Here is a 19,743-nt window from a genome sequence, read left to right on the forward strand (position 1 = left end):
TGTGAGCTCCTGTTTTGCTCCTGCTCTGCCTTCCACCATGAGAAACAGTTTCCTGAGGCATCTCCAGAAGCAGATGCTGGCACTATGCTTGCTATATAGCTGGCAGAACTGTGAACCAATTAAGCCCTTTAAAAAAATTACCCAGTCTCAGGCATTTATTTATAGCCATGTGAGAGGGGCCTAATACAGATGATGTGGGTAGAGCCATACCATGGAGTGCTATCAGCCATTGGAATGTCTGTACACCAAAAACACTTTATGGCATAGGAAAGACAGTGTGTCAGTTAAATGTACACAATATAGACATCTAAAAATTATAACTGTGTACATATAGTGATCCTATTTTTATATATTTTTAAAACAAGTAACTGATTCCAAAATTCTTAGTGTATTTTTGCAATTACTCATGACATTTATTATTTCTATCTTTCTATATTTTGTGCAATGTCAACAATAAATTTGTATTACTTTTATCACACAAAACACATAGGATGTGGCTGGAATATAGGGGATGCTAAATAAATAGTGTTTAAATATAAATACAATTAATCAAAATGTTCAAAATGGGATAATATGACTGCGTACGGTTAGGTGTTGCCATTGTGTAATGGGAAATAGAGAAAAGACTTGAAATATCAGCAATAGAGAGTTAAGCTACTGTATATTTATGTATTAGATTATACTATACGGAATTGCTACTTTTACAGCTCAAAATGGTCAAATATTGCAGTTTTTATGTATTTCAACCTACATATTGGGAAGATACTTCAATAGGTAAATTGTGGGAATAAATACCCCTATGGAACGCGTATGGGAATAAAATATCATTTCTGCCCCAAAGCGGTAACAGTTAAATCTTCAGTCTTGTGAAAGTAAAACAATTTTATCAGGGCATATTTTCAATGTTAATAATTTTAAAAAAATTTAGCTTGGACTCAGAATTCATTTTTCTGTAGTAGCAGCTGTATATGAGGTGATGATATCTACAGTGTAGCCCACAAAACCTATTTAACCCACAGTGCAGCTGAAATATAGTAGTAATTTATCCACATAAAATCGTGTTCATAATAATGTTGCTTTAGGGAGTCGAATGCAGAGTTTATTTCTAATGGAAACAGTAGAAAACATGGCTCTCTTGGGACTAGAGCCCATGTTCCTTTGTTTTCCATTTTAGTGTGGATAAAACTGCTTTAAGAACGTTTGTGGTGCCACAAAAGCATGTTTTGCTTCAAGCATTCATGGACTGGTCTGGTGATGCACAGCTTTGCTGCTTCTGTGTCTGTTGCCCTGGGGAGATGTGAAGAAGTAGGCCAGGCATCTGAGGACTTGGACTGCATCCTGTTTTAGCCCGATTTCCTCAGTGCCATTGGTCAAGTCACTAAGATGTTCTGGGACCAAATTTCCATATTCAATGGAATCTATATATTTTTTCACAATGTATTCAATGTGGTTGTTAGTAAATATAAAGAAATTGGTTAAATATTATTATATAATGTGAGTTTTGCTGTGGTTTTATAAGAAAAGAATTCACAATATTAGGCTAATAATTTAACTTTGTGGATCCAAAGTACAACTGAATGCTGCTAATAAGAGAAACAAAAAATACTCCCTAAATGTGTTTTGTTTTAGATTGGGTTTTATGTGTGCTTGACTTCTCTCTTGGGTTTTATGTTGCTTGACCTCTCTCTCTCTCAGTGTGTGTGTGTGTGTGTGTGTGTGTGTGTACATACAAGTGCGTATATAAAATTGTTTTCTCTTGAAGAAAACGATATGTAGGACAAAGAAGGGCAGAATAACTTTGGGGAAATACATACACATGAATATAAATAAACCCCACACTGAGTAATATAATGTTACATACTATAAATAAGAAATATTATTCCTCTAGTGGAACATCAGAATAATGACTGTAATTGTCAGGTGCTGTTCAACATAGTATGTTATTAAATCAATACAGGAAAATAAATTTTTTAACTTAGGACATTATAAAAATAAAGGAAAATGAAACAAAAAAAGACAAATCGATAATGGCAGAACATACCCAATAACATGCTTTATGCAGCTAACTATACAGGTTATTTGGTCATAAACAAAGTATACCCTCATTAACATAGCATTATGCTTTTGATATAACACTTATGCTTTTGATATAGCACAGTTCTAGTATTTAATTTCTGGTTCCTGTTTCATTATAGGTGTAAATTGTGAGCCAGATGTAGCTAAGGAAAATAAATCTGTTCTCCTCTGTTTTCATTCATTTTTGCTATTCCTTTTCTATGTGCCCTAAATGGCGTTTTAATCCACGTGGTTCCTATCTGGAATGACTGTTTTCTTGTTATCAAGAGATAGTATAGGATATTAGTTAAGAGCCTGACTCTAACCCTAGACTCTGTTGGTTTAAATGCCAGCCCTGCCATTCCTACCTACCTGACCTGGAGCAAGAGGCTTCATTTCTCAGAGGCTCAGATTCTTCTGTACAATTGGAAATGAAATAGGATAGATGAAAGAATTAGGTGAGTTCATGCATTTTGGACAGTTCTTGAAACATTGTGATCTTTGAATAGATGTCAACTACTACTACTACTATTTCTGTCTTTTCCTAAGTGTTCTTTAAATGTTGCCTGTGTATTCTGTGCCACTGGTCTTGGGGCAGGCATAATAATAATGTTAATAATAAAATAACAGAAAGCAAAGTTTATTTGGTGCTTACTATGTGTTGTGCATTGTGCCAAGTATTTTAAATAATATCCACTAATTTCCACAATACTTGACCAAAGCAATTTAAGCAACTTACCAAAGTAGTTTAAGTAATTTGCAAAGATCATATTGCCAAGAAAGAGGTGCTAGAATTTGATTAGATCCATGCATAATACTTATTCCAAAAGACACCTAAGGAATGCCCTTTGGATGTCCACTCTCATGTATGCTACATTCCAAATAAGCCTGACCACAAACTGGAGAATCCGTTATGATTTTTCCTTACCCTGCTCACTGGAACGTAAGGTCCTATTAAGCACTTCCTGTCTTGCTGCTTAATATTTAGATAACAAGTAATTAATTTAGGCAACTTTACAGCTCTGGATTTTGTGCAAATCTGCAAACATTCCTTAAAACATTCCAACAAATGGCAGGAAGAAGATTTCAATTATATGACAGAATAGAAAATTTAAAATGGCTGTGAATTACTACACTTTAAGGACATCATCTGAAATTAAAATTAGAAAACTACTTCGTTTAAGGAAGAAAACTCTTCACCCTAAATTAAATATTGCAACTTTGTTTTTGAAAAGTTTTATTTGGCCTTCAAAAGACGTGTGTGTGTGTGTGTGTGTGTGTGTGTGTGTGTGTGTGTGTGTGTGTATACATACTTTGTATTTCCTTTATTTGAATAACTTTATGCAAGATGTATACTGTCCCATTCGAATACTTTACTTCCCCCTTCTTTTTTTCATTTGCCATGCACCAATATGCACCTAGACTAAGTGACACCTCTGTGTTACTTCATTGATATTTTTAAGCCTTCCAGTTGTAACCCCTGCATTTAACTAAGTAAGAATCTATAATTAATGATTAATGTTTATTATGTCCTATTCTTAAAAAAATGGTCATAACTTTCTCTATGCCTTTGTTATTCTCCAGGAACTGTAGTGAGTGAGAGGAATATATTTACTTCTTGTACAGGAGACGTGGCATAGTATGGAGGAAGATGTGAATTTTTTCACTTTTTATGTACTTACAAAATTCTCCAAATTAAGTTTACTGCTGTAGCATTTTTAAAAATTTAACCCATAGCATGGGTAAGTTGTCAAATGCTGTTATTTTCAGTGATTTCAAAATACATGTTTCCAATTAGTAATATTGGAAAGCTTATTTTTATTTTAGGAGGACACAGCATCAACTATATCTAACTTTTGAAGAAATCAGGTCTGGGTACATGTAAGGCAAATATTCTACCAAAATATCGGAGCCATATTTTCTTTCTAAGTTAAGACATAACAATGAGCTCCCAATTATACTTATCTCCTGTAATACTGAAAGTTTGGAATCTCAAATTTCAGTTTTCAAAAATATTTAAAAATTTGTTGGTATTCAATGGCACTATCTTAAGCAAAACAGATTAGCAATGATGTTTTGTATAATACGACTATACATTTAAAAACTCATTTTCATAAGCTCAAATGCTTGCTTGAAATACTGTCATAATCATCTCTTTGTGCAAAACTTGAAAATTTTTCCTTCTAAATCATATGCTTATGTAAGTTTCCTATTAACAATTCATTCTTCTCAAAACCCCCCTCCTGCCAGCCCAGATATGTCGACTTGTGTTCTAACAGTTCAAACAATTTGATGATTATTTTTCTCTCTTGTTCTCCTCTCACATTTTAAATTTTTTCCTGCTACCTTTGAGTTTATTGCCTTTTTCTTGAAAATAATATGCATATTTTAGAATCATTTTCTATCCCCTGGTTGTTTTGTATAAGCAATAACATATATTGATACTTAAAATGATGGCATATTCTACCACGTAAGAAAGAAAATGACACAGACAATGTCAAAATAACCACCTGCCATTGAAGTTGTAGATGGAGAAGAATATTGCCACTCTTAACATTTTCTGCATTATAAGCTTTTCATCTCAACACATTGTTGGTGAAGTGTGAAAAATGGTTTAATTGGTGAAGTTTATCCTCCACCTCTGTTATATACAATTCATGTTACACATTACACACACTATATAAAATCTTCTACTGAAGGAAGAAAGAATTTTCTGTACTTTTGGAACTTTGCAAGTGAAGTATTTCATGTAAACAGATAATTAATAGGTAAACAGAAGTATTCTATAACTCACCTTTGTTTTTGAACAAGGCTGTCCTTCAAATTGAAGTACATTTGTGGAATGAGAGGAGAGTGGTCATAAAATTAGGAGTCAAGTAATTTCTTCATGATCTTTATTTTCTTACATCTTGGGCCTACATGGATGCGATAGGGCCTCGTTAGCCAGATCCTTTACATACATACTACTTTCCACTTTTAAATGATTATTCTTATCTTCAGCTCAATTAAATATTTATAAAACAATCAAGTGTTTTTAAACATAGTAAAAGAGGAAAGAAGAGAAGGAAGCTGTTCGTATTTTGATCTACATTAAAAGGGCAGTTGGTTGGGTAGAAGTGGTCAGAATGTTGCTGCCAGTAGCATAACAATAACAGGATAAACATAAATTTCAGGAAAAATTATTATGTCTCCAGGGTACACATGTCTCTCTTTATGAGGATATTCTCTTCTCCAGTGATAATTTAGAGGTCTTAGGTTCTATTTATGAATGAAGACAAACTTCTGAGAAACATCTGCTTCTTGCTGAAATCACACTAAAATATCAGAAAAGAGATAAAAGTTTATACACCATAAAATCAAAAATGGAATAGGAGAAACAGAGATATATTTTAGAAAACTGAAAACAGGCTGGGTGAGGTGGCTCATGCCTGTAATCCCAGCACTTTGGGAGGCTGAGGCAGGAGGATCACTTGAGGTCAGGAGTTCAAGACCAGCCTGACCAACAGGGTGAAACCCCATCTCTCCTAAAAAACAAAAATTAGCTGGATGTGGTGGCAGGCACCTGTAATCCCAGCTACTCTGGAAGCTGAGGCAGGAGAATCACTTCAACCTGGGAGGCGGAGTTTGAAGTGAGTCGAGATCGCGCCACTGCCCTCCAGCCTGGGCAGCAGAGTGAGACTGTCTCCGAAAAAAAAAAAATAAAAAGAAAGAAAGAAAAAAGAAAGAAAACTAAAAACAAATGAACACATGATAACTGATTAGAACTAGAAGAAAGTGCATTTTAATGCAACCATGAGTAGAACCCAGCAAAAACACATTTGAATTACAGAACTGCATAAATTGGAGGCACTTCTGATAGTTGGGTGTATGTTGGGCTGATAAAAAGGAGGATTGTTTGGAAATCTGTGTAAGGAATAATCATCTGCTTTAAACTGAAGGTCAGTTGTCTAAAGACGTTAAGTCAGACATTGCTTTAGACTTGGGGACCCAAGCATAGCTGAGGATGAAAATACTATGTGGAAAGGTGGGCATCTGTGGAAATCTATATAGAGAGTAGTAAAACCACCTCCTCCACTCTGCTGTGAGAACACTGGCTACTGGGTTTGCAGTCTTCAGGCAGAATGATGAATAATTCCTCTCTAGAGAAACTGAGAGAGTTTGACAGTTGAATTTCCCCAAGAAAAAGCTCAGCAAGATTATCATAACAGAGAACATCTGCAGTTAATATATATATACATGGCAAAAGATACTGTTTATAAATATAGAAAAAGGGATTAAGAAAAAGAAAAAATATTTGAAATTTAAAATATATTGGAAAAAATTAAAAAATCAATGGTAAAGTGTTGGAAAATAAAGTTACAAAACTTCTCAGAACAGAAATGGAAAAAATCATGAAAAGATGACAAAACGAGATGATCCACACACAATACATAAACAATAGGAATTTCAGAAGAAATAACAATAAAAATAGAAAAAATATGTCAGTGACACTGGAAGCTAGAATTCTGCATCAAATATAATTACTCATCACATGTGATGGTAGAATAATGCTGTTGGGTGTTTGCATAGTGTAGGGCTAAAACACAAACTTTAGAGTCGGATTTCAGGGGTTTTAGTTCTGGAACAGCAAGCTTCTACATATCTTGGGGCTTAAATTTCAATTTCTTAAGTTTTTATTTTTCCAAGGAAATCAATAATTAATTCTCTTACTAGGTTGTTTTGAGGATTAAATAAGTAAACATACATAAAATGTAAAGAGTAGAGTATGGCATCTAAGAAGTTCTCAGAAAGTTGTTATCACAATTATTTTTTTCACAGACATACAAACCCTCAAGAAATTTACTTTTCTTCAAATAATTTCCAATGTGCTACTATAAGATATGGCCCATTAAAATTAAAGCCATGAATTAAGAGTAAAGAAGAAATGAAAACAAAAAAGAGGGAGTTTCAATGCAGGAAGGAGTTGATAGGAATTGCTAGGATGAAGTTAAATGTGAATCCCAAAGTGACAAGACATAAGCTATCCCACCGAATTTGAGAATAAACTTCTGATTAAAGAAGAAAAGGAGAGGGCCTCAAGAAGTATTTATCAAAGAACAAAATTAAGCCAATGAATTACATAATGTATGGACATAATGAAAGTATAATTATACTTCTGGAGAAGAGGTATGGGATGAATTAATGGGAAGTAATATTTAATCCCCTATAAGAAAATAAGGAAACAAAATAATTGTTAAGTGCAGTTAAAACAAAAAATATATTAAAAAAGAAAACAGAGACGAGTGAGGCAAAACAAGATGGCTGAACAGAATAATCCAGCAATCTTTCTCCCAACAGGAACACTAGATTGAACAACTATCCACACAAAGAAGCACCTTCACAAGAACCAAAAATCAGGCAAGCAATCACAGTACCTGGTTTTAACATCATATTAAGGAAAGAGGCTAAAAAAGACAATCTTAAATCACCTACACCACCCCTCTCCATCTCCCAGCAGCAGCCACGTGATGCGGAGAGAAAATCTGTGTGCTTGCAGGAGGGAGAGCACAGTGGTTGTGGAATGTTGCATTGGAACTCAGTGCTGCCCTGTCACAGCAGAAAGCAAGAAGGGGCAGGACTCAGTCAGCACCCATGGAGGGATTATTTAGGCCAGCCCCAGCAGTAGGAATTTGAGTTCCAGCAAGCCACAACACCACAGGCTAAAGGGCTCTGGGGTTCTAAATGAACTTGGATGGCAGTTTCAGCCACAAAGGATAGAATTCCTGGGCAAGTCCTAGTGCTGTGCTGAACTTGGAGCCAGTAAATTTGGGGTGCATGCAATCTAGTGAGACATCACCTGAGGTGGCTAAATGAGTGCTTACATCACCCCTTCTCCAACCCAAGACAGTACAGCTTGCAGATCCAGGAGAGACTCCTTCCTTCCACATGAGGAGAGGAGAGAGAAGAGTAAAGAGGAATATGTCTTGTGAATTGAATACCAGCTTAGCCACAGAAGAAGAAGTCACCAGGCAGAGTTCTGAGGCCCCCATTCCAGGCCCTAGCTCCTGGATGACATCTCTAGACACACCCCGAGCCAGAAGAGAACCTGCTGCCTTGAAGGGAAGGAAGGATACATTCCTGACAGGATTCATCACCTGCTGACTAAAGAGCCCTTGGGTCATGAATAACTAGCAGTGATAGCCAGGCAGTATTACCATGGGCCTTGGGTGAGACTCAGAGCCATGCTGGCTTCAGGTGTGACTCAGCACATTTCCGTCTGTGGTGGCTATGGGGAGAGACTCCTGCTTGAGGAAAGGAGAGGGAAGAGTAAAGGGGACTTTTTCTTGCAGCTTGGGTGCCAGTTCAGCCACAAGAGGGATTCTGCTGTCCCTGATTCTAGGCCTTGGCTCCTGCATGGTATTTCTGGACCTGCCCTAGGCCAGAAGGGAGCCCACTGCCCTGAAGCAAGAGATGCAGGCCTGTCAGTATTCACCACAAGTGAACTGAAGAACCCTTGGGCCATGATTGAACATCAGCACTAGCCAGGCAGTATTTGCTGCAGGCCTGTGGCAGTGATGGCCACAGAGAGAGTCTTCTCTACTTGAGGAAAGGGGAGGAAAAGATGGAAAAATCTTGCAGCTTGGGTGCCACATTAGATAGAGCACCAAGAAGATTCCTAGGTTCCCAACTCCAGGCCCTGACTCCTGCGCACCATTTCTAGGCCTACCCAGGGACTGGGATAACTCACCTCTCTGAATGGAAGAGGAGAAGCCTGACCAGATTTGCCACCTACTGACTGTGGAGCCCTTGGACATTGAGAAAACATAGGTGGTAAATAGGCAGTGGTCACCGCGGGCCCTGGGTGAGACTCAATACTGTGCTGGCTTTGGGTCAGACTCAGTGCAGTCCCAGTGGTGATGCTCACAGGAGTGCTATTGTCACCCCTTAGGCAGCTCAGCACAGTAATAAAGATTCCATTTGGGAGAAAGTAAGGGAAGAGAACAAGGATCTCTGACTGGTAATCCAGAGAATTATCCCAAATCTGACCCAAGAGCACCACGGTAGTACCTCTATGAGGCTGCAAGAACTAGTGTATTACTGGGCTTGGGGTGCCCTCTAATGCAGATACAGCTGCAGTGACAAAAGACTTAGATCACAGCAATCAAGTACCTTTGAATATTTGGAAAGTCTTCCCAATAGAAACAGGTACAAAGAAGCCCAGACTGTGAAGACTACAAGAAATATCTAGCTCTTCAGTTCCAAGACACTGAAAAATGTCCATAAGCATCAAGACAATCAAGGAAAATATGACCTCACCAAATGAACTACCTAAGGCACTAGTGACCAATCCCAGAGAGGCAGAAATATGTAACCTTGAAGAGAGTGGATTAAAAATATCTCTATGGAAGAGCTCAGTGAAAGTCAAGATAAGACAGAGAAGGAATTCAGAATCCTATCACATAAATTTAACAGAGATTGAAATACTTTTTGAAATCAGGAAGAAACTCTGGAGCTGAGAAATGCAACTGCATACATAAAAATGCATTAGAGTCTCTTAACAGTAAAAGTGATAAAGTATAAGAAAGAATTAAGGAGTTTGAAGACAGGCTATTTAAAAACACATAGTCGAAGGAGAGAAAAGAAAAAAGAATACAAAAGAATGAAGCAGATCTACAAGATCCAGAAAATAGCCTCCAAGGGGTAAATCTAAGAGTTATTGACCTTAAAGAGAAGGTAGGCCAGGTGGGGTGGCTCATGCCTGTAATCCTAGCACTTTGGGAGGCTGAGGTAGGCAGATCATCTGAGATCAGGAGTTCAAGACCAGCCTGACCAACGTGAGGAAACCCCATCTCTACTAAAAATACAAAAATATTAGCCTGACATGGTGACAAATGTCTGTAATCCCAGCTACTCAGGAGGTTGAGGCAGGAGAGTTGCTTGAACCAGGGAGGAGGAGGTTGAAGTGAGCCAAAAGCATGCCATTGTACTCTAGCCAGGGCAACAAAAGCAAAACTCTGTAAAAAAAAAAAAAAAAAAAAAAAAGAAGAAGGTAGAGAGAGTGATTTGGGTGGAAAGTTTATTCAAAGGGATAATAACAGAGAACTTCTCAAACCTGGAGAAATATATCAATATCCAAGCACATGAAAGTTATAGAACATCAAGTGGATTTCACCCAAAGAAGACCACCTCGAGACATTCAATAATCAAATTTCCAAAGGTCAAGGATAAAGAAATGATCCTAAAAGCAGCAAAATAAAAGAAACAGGTAACATACAAAGATCTTCAATATGTCTGGCAGCAGAATTCCCAGTGGAAAGCTTACAGGCCAGTAGAGAATGGCATGACATATACATAGCGTTGGAATAAAATTATCCTAGAATAGTATATCTGTTGGGAACAGGCCCCCAAATCTGGCCATAAACTGGCCCCAAAACTGGCCATAAACAAAATCTCTGCAGCACTGTAATATGTTCATGATGGCCATGACGCCCATGCTGGAAGGTTGTGGGTTTCCTGGAATGAGGGCAAGGAACAACTGGTCCACCCAGGGTGGAAAACCGCTTAAAGGCGTTCCTGAACCACAAACAATAGCATGAGTGATCTGCACCTTAAGGACATGTTCCTGCTGCAGGTAACTAGCCAAACCCACCCCTTTGTTTTGACCCTTCCCTTTATTTCCCATAAGGAATACTTTTATTTAATCTATAATCTACAAAAACAATGCTTATCACTGGCTTGCTGTCAATAAATATGTGGATAAATCTCTGTTCAAGGCTCTCAGCTCTGAAGGCTGTGAGACCACTGCTTTCCCATTCCACACGCTATATTTCTGTGTGTGTGTCTTTAATTCCTCTAGTACCACTGGGTTGGGGTCTCCACGACTGAGCTGGTCTCAGCAATAGCCAATAAAAATATCCTTTAAACATTAAGGAGCAATAAAGACTTTCCCAGGCAAAGAAAAACTGAGGGATTTTATAACATCAGACCTATTTTACAAAAAATGCCCAAGGGAGTTCTTCAATCTGAAATAAAATGATGTTTATGAGCAATAATAATTCATCTCATCTGAAGATATTGCACAAAATTCACCTGTAATAGTGAGTACACAGAAAAACACAGAATATCATAACACTGTAATTCTGGTGCATAAACTACTCATACCTTGAGTAGAAAGACTAATAGATACAACTATCAAAAGTAAGAAATACAACAAATTTTCAAGACATAGTATAGTAAGACATATAATAAGACAACCACAAAAAATTAAAAAGCAGGGAGATGAAGTTGCAGTGTAGAGTTTTTATTAGTTTTCACTTTGCCTGTTTGTTTATGCATTCAATGTTAAGTTGCCATTAATTTAAAAAATAGGTTATTGAGGTCAATGAAGTGCAGGTGTGGCTGGAGAAGCTGTGGCTGCGCTTGGATCAGCACAGCACAGGCCAGGCAGTGAGCAGCCTGGATCTTCTTAAAGTGCTCCTGGCCAATCTCTCTGAAAGGATCTGGTTTTGGTTTTGTGCTTTCTTTCTCCATCAATTCCTGACGCTTCTTCTCAATTTTTTTATTCCTGTTTATAATGTATTCCCGGATGAATTCCATTGTCTTGTTGGGCAGCTTGGTGCTTATAAACTGCAGCGTCTCTTTGTGAAATTCACTTTGCAGATGCTTCTGGATCTCTTTGTCTTCAAATCTACAGAAATTGCCCACAGAAGAGGCCAACTGAATCCTGTTGGCTGCGCAGTCCTGCATCCTGTCTCGTCTCCTTTACTTTTCCCTTCTCTTTTTCACTTCCTCATCCTCGTCATCCTTCTCTCTGCCTACCAGAGTCACAGAATTCATCCTCACCTTTGAATTCTTCATCTCCTGAGTGGAAGTCATCAGCTTTGTTATCATTTTCTGAGTAATCTCCTTTGCTGTCAACCCAGGCTAGTTTTGCGTCGGCTCCTTACAAATCTGGAACTGCTTCTGTTTCCTTCCCATGCCATCTAGCCCAAAGGGGTCAAACCCTCTCCTTCTGGGTGGATCCCGATCCTGCATCTGGCCCTGCTAGTGACCACATCCTTAAGGCCAGTGCTGTCATAGCCACGTGACCCCTGCGTGCCCATCAAGCCTTAGTCAGTAGCCATGGATGGGGAGAAGAGCCAAGGAGGCCGCTGGCTGGGGAGAGGGCCTTCCCAGACCCCATCCCCTCATGTAGTTCAGCTCTTTCTAGGGCGTGGATAGAGGATCAGGGGAGGCCGAGGGTGGCTTGACGGGGTCGCTCCACATGAAGGTGCCGGGATTGCTCTGGTCCTGGAAATGGCCCTGGCCCCACCCGGCATGAAGCCATTGAGGGAGCCCTACTCCAGGGCCAGGTCTCAACATTCACTGTACTGCCCCCAAAAGGTGCCATTGGGGTGGAACCCCAGGTCGAAGTCATAGTCATAGCTGTAGCTGGGGCAGTAGGGGCTGTGCTCTGGCAGGCAGGCCATGGAGTCACAGGACTCCAAGGTCTGCAAGTGGAAGGAGCTCTTCCGGTCCTGGTTGCCTTCCCCACCGTGGCCGCTTCCCCCACTGCCTTCTTCCTTGGACATCATGTCCAAAAGCTGGTTGATCTTGGCAGTGAGGGAGTTGCAATTGTAGGTACCCCGCTCTGGGCCATAAGAGGCCATGTGCACGGAAGTGGCCCTGGCCACCAGGCCACCTTTGCTTGCCTTGGTGGCCTCCTATGAGACTGGGCCGGCTGCTGAACAGTTCAAGAAAACCAGTCTCCATGTGGCTAAGAGTTTCTTGAACAACAGACAGATACCTCAGGTGTGAGGCCCCTTACACCAGTGAAACTGGTGATACAGAAATAGGAGGAGATGGCAATTTAGGAGGTGAGGATATGGAAGAGACACCTGAGGAGGTGGCAGCAGACATCTTGGCCCAGGAGATTAGGACAGCAGTGAGGGCTGTAGATGGGAAAGGAGCTCTGCTCTGGAGACCAAGGCGATTGTGAAGGCCCCGTGGATACAGCAGACAACAGTAGTGATCTTCAAGCTGAACAGCTGCTGGAAGAGCAGATGCTCTGTGTAACAGCGTCTGAGTAGGGGGCCACAAGGCCAGAAGTGAGGCTGCAGAGACTGGAAGTGGGGCTGAGACAAAGGCAGCAGAGGCAGAAAGTGGTGGAACCATGGCTGCTTCTGCTGCAGTTGCCATGGAAGTCGAAGTGAAACAAGCTGATGTGTAATCCGAAGATGCTGTTTGCACAGAATTGATGCTCATTTCCCTGTTCAAAGGGATGTGATGTATGATGGATGCCTCGCCCTTTCTCCTTTGGCTTGTAAGCAGTACTAGGGTATGTGTTACCTTAAAATGCTCTAAACTAATATTGTTGAAGAGACTCAGCCATTTCTTCCTGAACCGTGCACCTCATGTCTTGTCTTTTGTGCAGTCACGTAGCTTCCCGCCCGGTTTTGAAAGCCACAGAAGTTGTACATTCACCCTAGCGGCTGTGACATCTCTTGACACTGCAGTTGGAAAATAAAGTTGGATAATTAGAAATAAAATAAAATAAATAATTATAGGTTAAAAATGTGATGTGCAATCTCATGGTAATCTCAAATTTAAAAACATATAACAGATACTACAAAAAAATAAAAAAAGAAAGAAATTAAAACAACCAAAGAAAATCACCTTCACTAAAAGGAGACAGGAAGGAAGAAAGGAAAAGAAGACCACAAAACAACCTGAAAACAAATAAACAAACAGGCAGGAGTAAGTCCTTACTTATCAATAATAATTTGAATGTAAATGAACTAAACTCTTCCCATCAAAAGACATAGAGTGGCTGAATACATAAAAAAAGAAAGTCCCAACAATCTGTTGCCTACCAGAAATATACTTCACCTAGAAAGACACATTTGATTGAAAATAAAAGGATGGTAAAAGATATTCCATGCCAAGGGAAATAAAAAAAAAAAGCAGGAGTAGCTATTCTTATACCAGACAAAATGGATTTCAAGACAAAAACTATAAGACGACACAAAGAAGGTCACTATATAATGAACAAGGGTCAATTCAGCAAGAGGATATAACAATTGTAAACATACATGTATCCAACACTGGAGCACTCAGATATAGAAAGCAAATGTTATTAGAGCTAAAGAGAGAGAAGACCTCAGTACAATAAGAGCTGGAGATTTCAACAACCTACTTTCAGCATTAGAGAGTTTATCCAGAGAGAAAATTAACAAAAAATATCAGACATAATCTGCACTATAGACCAAATGGATCTAATAGATACAGAACATTAACAAAAAATATCAGACATAATCTGCACTATAGACCAAATGGATCTAATAGATACAGAACATTTTACCCAATGGCTACAGAATACACATTCTTCTCCTCAACACATGCATCATTCTCAGGGATAGACCATATATAAGGCCACAAAACAAGTCTTAAAATATTCAAAAAATTAAAATTACATCAAATATCTTCTCTGAACACAGAGAAGATATTTATTCTGGAATAAAACTGGAAATCAATACCAAGATGAATATTGAAACTATACATAGACAATAAATTAAATGATATGCTCCTGAATGACAAGTAAGTTGAAATAAAAAAATTAAGAAAAAAAGTTGAAAAATTTCTCTAAAAAAAAAAAAAGATAACGGCATACCAAAACCTGTTGGATACAGCATAAGCAGTACTAAGAGGAAAGTTTATAGCAATAAGCACCTAAATCTAAAAGGTAGAAAAACTTCGAATAAGAAACCTAATGATACAGCATAAAAACCAGAAAGCAGGACAGGCATGGTGGCTCATGCCTGTAATCCCAGCACTTTGGGAGGCTGAAGTGGGTGGATTACCTAAAGTCAGGAGTTTGAGACCAGGCTGACCAACATGGTGAAACCTTGTCTCTACTAAAAATACAAAGATTAGCTGGGCGTGGTGGTGTGTGCCTGTAGTCCCAGCTACTCAGGAGGCTGAGACAGGAGAATTGCTTGAACCCAGGAGGCAGAGGTTGCAGTGAGTCAAGATCACACCACTGCACTCTAGCTTGGGCGACAGAGCAAGACTGCATCTCAAAAAAAAAAAATTTAAATTAAAAATTTAAAAAATATATAAAAAAAAGAAAGCAAGAGTGAACCAAATCCAAAATAAGTACAGGAAAAGAAATAAGAAAGATTAAAGCAGAGAGAAATAAAATTAAAATAAAAAAATACAAAAGATCAATGAAACAAAAAGTTGGTCTTTTGAAATGACAAATAAAATTGCCAAATGTCTAACCTAAGAAAAAAAGAGAGAAGACCCAAATGAATAAAATCAGAGGTGAAAATTGAGACATTCCAACTGATACTGCAGAAAGTGAAAAGATCATTAGTGGCTACTATGAGCAACTCTACACAAGAAATTGGAAAACCTAAAAGAAATAGATAAATTCCTACACACATTCAACCTACCAAGATTGACTCATAAAGAAATCCAAAACCTGAATAGACCAATAACATGTAATGAGACCAAAGTCATAATAAAAAGTCTCCCAGCAAAGAAAAGCCTTGGACCCAACAGCCTCACTGCTGAATTTTATCAAACACTTAAAGGAGAATTAATATCAATCCTAATCAAACTATTCTGAAAAATAGAGAAGGAGGGAATACTTCCAAACTCATTTTATGAGGCCAGAATTACCCTGATACCAAGACAAGGGCACATCAAAAAAGAAAACCACAGGCCAAAATTCCTAATGAACATTGAGCAAAAATCTTCAACAAATACTAGCAAACCAAATTCAAGAACACATTAAAAATATCATTCATCATGACTAAGTGGATTTACCCAGGGATGCAAGGATGGTTCAATATACACAAGTCAATGTGATGCATCATATCAACAGAATGAAAGACAAAAATATATGAGCTTTTCAACTGGTGCAGAAAAAGCATTTGATAATACTCAACATTTCTTCATGATAAAAACCCTTAAAAAGCGGGTATAGAAGGAACATACCTTAACACAACAAAAGCCATATACAACAGACTCGTATGTAGTATTATACCGAATGGAGAAAACCTGAAAGCTCTTCCTCTAAGACATGGAACACAACAAGATTGTCCATTTTCACAACTGTTATTCAACAGAGTACTGGAAATCCTGGCTAGAGAAATCAGACAAGAGAAAGAAATAAAGGGCATCCAAATAGAAAAGAGATAATTCAAATTATTTTTGTGTGCAGAGATAATCTTATAGTTGGGAAAACCTAAGACTCAACCAAAAAACTGTTAGATCTGATAAGCAAATTCAGTAATGCTGCAGGATACAAAATCAACATATTTAGGAATAAACAACCAAGTAAGTAAAAAATCTCTATAATAAAAACTATAAAACATTAATGCAAGAAATTTAAAAGGGCACAAAAAATGTAAAGATATTCCATATTCATGGATTAGAATAATCAATATTGATAAAATAGCCATACTATGTAAAAAGATCTATAGATTCAATGCAATCCATATCAAAATCCAATAACATTCTTCACAGAAGTAGAGAAAATAGCCCTAAAGTAGATATGGAAGCACAAAAGACTCAATAGTCAAAGACATCCTGAGCCAAAAGAACAAAACTAGGAATCATATTACCTGACTTTATACTACAGAGATATTGTATAATATCTCTGCAAGATATTATACAAGACAGCATGGTATAAAAACAAACACATAGATCAGAGAAGCAGGATAGGGAACTCAGATATAAATCCATACATATACAGGAACTTATTTAGACAAAGACAAAAGATACAAGAACATACATAGGACAAAAGATAGTCTCTTCAATGGGTGGCGCTGTGAAAACTGAGTATCCATATCCAGAAGAGTAAAACTAGGCACCTATCTTTTGCCTTGTTTGAAAATATAATCAAAATGAATTAAAGACTTAAATCTAACATCTCAAAGTATAAAACTACTTAAAGAAAACATTGGCAAAACCCTTCAGGACATATACACAATAAAATACTATTTAGCCATAAAAAAGAGTGAGATAATGTCATTTGCAACAACAAGGATAGAACTGGAGGTCATTCTGTGAAGTGAAATAAGCTTGCACAGAAAGACAAACTTCACATGTTCTCATTTATTGTGGGAATTAAACCTTAAAACAATTGTACTCATGGAGATAGAGAGTACAATCATGGTAACCAGAGGCTGTGAATGGTAGTGAGAGGTGAGGGAATTAGGAATGTTTAATGAGTACAAAAGTATAATTAGATAGAATGAATAAGATCTAGTATTTAATAGCACAACAGAGTGAGTATAGTCAACAATAATATATTGTACATTTTTAAATAACAGTATAATTGGATTGTTTGTAACATAGAGAAAGGATAGATGTTTGAGGTGATGGATACTCTATTTACACTGATGTGATTATTATCCATTGTATGCCTGTATCAAAATATCTCAAATGTCACATAAATATATACACATACTGTGTACCCACAAAAATTAAAAATAAAAATATTTGAAAAAACATAATAGTATTATAATACCCATATACATATACATGTGTGTATATATATATATATATATATATATACAATCACTTGGATAATGAATACAATGTATGCAATAATAAGCACATGGACAATAAATACCAATTCAGTAAAAAGATTTTACCAATTTTATTGTGAGCACTGTGTTTGTATACATTTGACATGCTGGAAGTGATGTGGTTGGTTATAAGAAAGGAAACTCCCATTTTTCTCATAGCAGGAGTTCAGTGAATGACATCTGAAACTGAAACATTAAGATATGGAGTAAAATATCTTATTAATAAATTTTATGAAAATTTTAGAAGCAATAGCTAAAATAGTTGAAGACATTGGTAATAGGTACCAAAATTATGGAGGACTTTCAGTAATAAGACAAATAAGTTTCGGTGATGTACAGCTTGGTGACTATACTGTATATTACAGTACAGTACATTACTATACTGTTTATTTGAAATTTGGTAAAAGAGTAGATCTTACGTGTTTTCATCACACACACACACACACACACACACATACACAGACATACACACACCACACAATGGTAACTGTAGTAAAGGATGTGTTAGTTGGATTATGGTTATCATTTCACAATGTGTGTATGTGTACATATATACATATAATCACATTGTACATCCTGAATGTATACATATTTTATTTGTTAGAAATACCTTAATATAGCTAGAAAAAAATTTTAATGTAACTCTAGACAGGTCTCAATATAAAAAGAAGAAGGGGACTAGGGATGGGTTTCGAGCAGTGATACTGCTACGTTTGAAAATAAGCCTTATTGAGTTATTGGATATTTTAAACTATGAGCTTATAAAACTTGTAAATTAAAACTACAGGACCACCACAACCCATATGGAAAATTCATGTCAATTAGAAAAGGACAGTTCCTCTGGTCGGGCACAAATTGTTATGCAGCTGGGTGACTGCAATTTGGGCTAGATTTTAGCCTCTATCTACATACTCAGTCCCGGACACTTGATCGATGGAAAATCTGCATGATAAAACATGGCAGCCCTCCATCAAAACAGTGGAATACTATTCAGCTGTTGGAATAAATTTGGACTTGCTGTGTAAAGATGTTCACTATACAATAAACATTGGAGATAAAGGATTACAAAAGAGTATTTGTAAAGCATCTCATTTTGGTCAAAACAAAGTTGTAAAAACTCATTTATTTAAGTTGTGTTAATATTATTATGCACTCTATTTTTCTATATATATATAAATTTCACATTTTTATAGTGATTTATCTCTAAGTAATACAATTAATAATTTTTGAACCACTTTTTCTCAATTTTTAGAATATTTGTGTATTTTATGGTATATATACCTATATACCATAAATAATGAATAAATGATGAAAAATTTAAATACATCAATACTGAAAAGGGAATTTTTGTAACCAAAATTGTGCTATTTACACATTAATCCTTGCTAGGAATCTGTCAAACAAATGAAACAAATTTAGGACAGGGGGAAATGGAAAAGTCTTTTTAAAAAGTAGTCTATCTTTCCTGTGAAAAAAAATCTTAAATTTGTTAATGATGCATTATTTCTCATTCTAAATGAGAGAATACATATGCAATTGCCCCCTTAAGGCAAACTGGCAGCCAGAAGTTAGAGTATACTGTTAATCATACTTCTTCCAACAGAACTGTGGGAATCACTCAAACCAGAGAATCAGAGATGTCTTTGTGAGGGCATACTCATCTGTATGGCATTTGCTATGATTTAAATGTAGCCCCCTCCAAAATTTAGGTATTGCCAAAGTGATAGTATTGAGAGGTGTGGCCTGTAAGAAGTGATTAGGCCATAAGGGCTGCTCCCTTGTTAATGGGATTAAGCCCGTTGAAAAGAGACGTCACACAATTTTAGGCTAGCTTGCCCTTTTGTTTTCTGCTATGTGAGGACTCAGAAAAGAGGTCCTCACCAGATAAATTGCCAGTGTCTTGATCTTGAACTTCCCAGTCTCCAGTACTGTGAGAAATAAATTTCTGTTCTTTATAAATTATCCAGTCTTAGGTATTTTGCTGTAGCAGCACAAATTGACTAAGCCAGCATTTTTAAGTGTTGAGCAGGTGACTGATAAAAGAAGGAATAAGAATGAGATATGATAAGGTGGGTTAAGTTATGCCCTTTTAAAATGCAGCCTATAAAATTTCATTAAATAAAATAGGCCA

General features: G+C 37.3%; 1 long non-coding RNA gene and 1 pseudogene across 1 annotated transcript in view; one reads left to right on the forward strand and one right to left on the reverse strand.

Moving 5' to 3' along the window:
• LOC134737966 (uncharacterized) overlaps positions 1-19,743 on the forward strand; it is a 119,837-nt gene that overhangs the window by 47,121 nt on the left and 52,973 nt on the right. The window lies entirely within an intron of this gene.
• Positions 1,237-13,278, reverse strand: LOC129043464 (A-kinase anchor protein 8-like; annotated as a pseudogene).

The sequence above is a fragment of the Pongo pygmaeus genome, chromosome 13 (assembly GCF_028885625.2).
Source record: "Pongo pygmaeus isolate AG05252 chromosome 13, NHGRI_mPonPyg2-v2.0_pri, whole genome shotgun sequence".
Taxonomy (NCBI): Eukaryota; Metazoa; Chordata; class Mammalia; order Primates; family Hominidae; genus Pongo; species Pongo pygmaeus.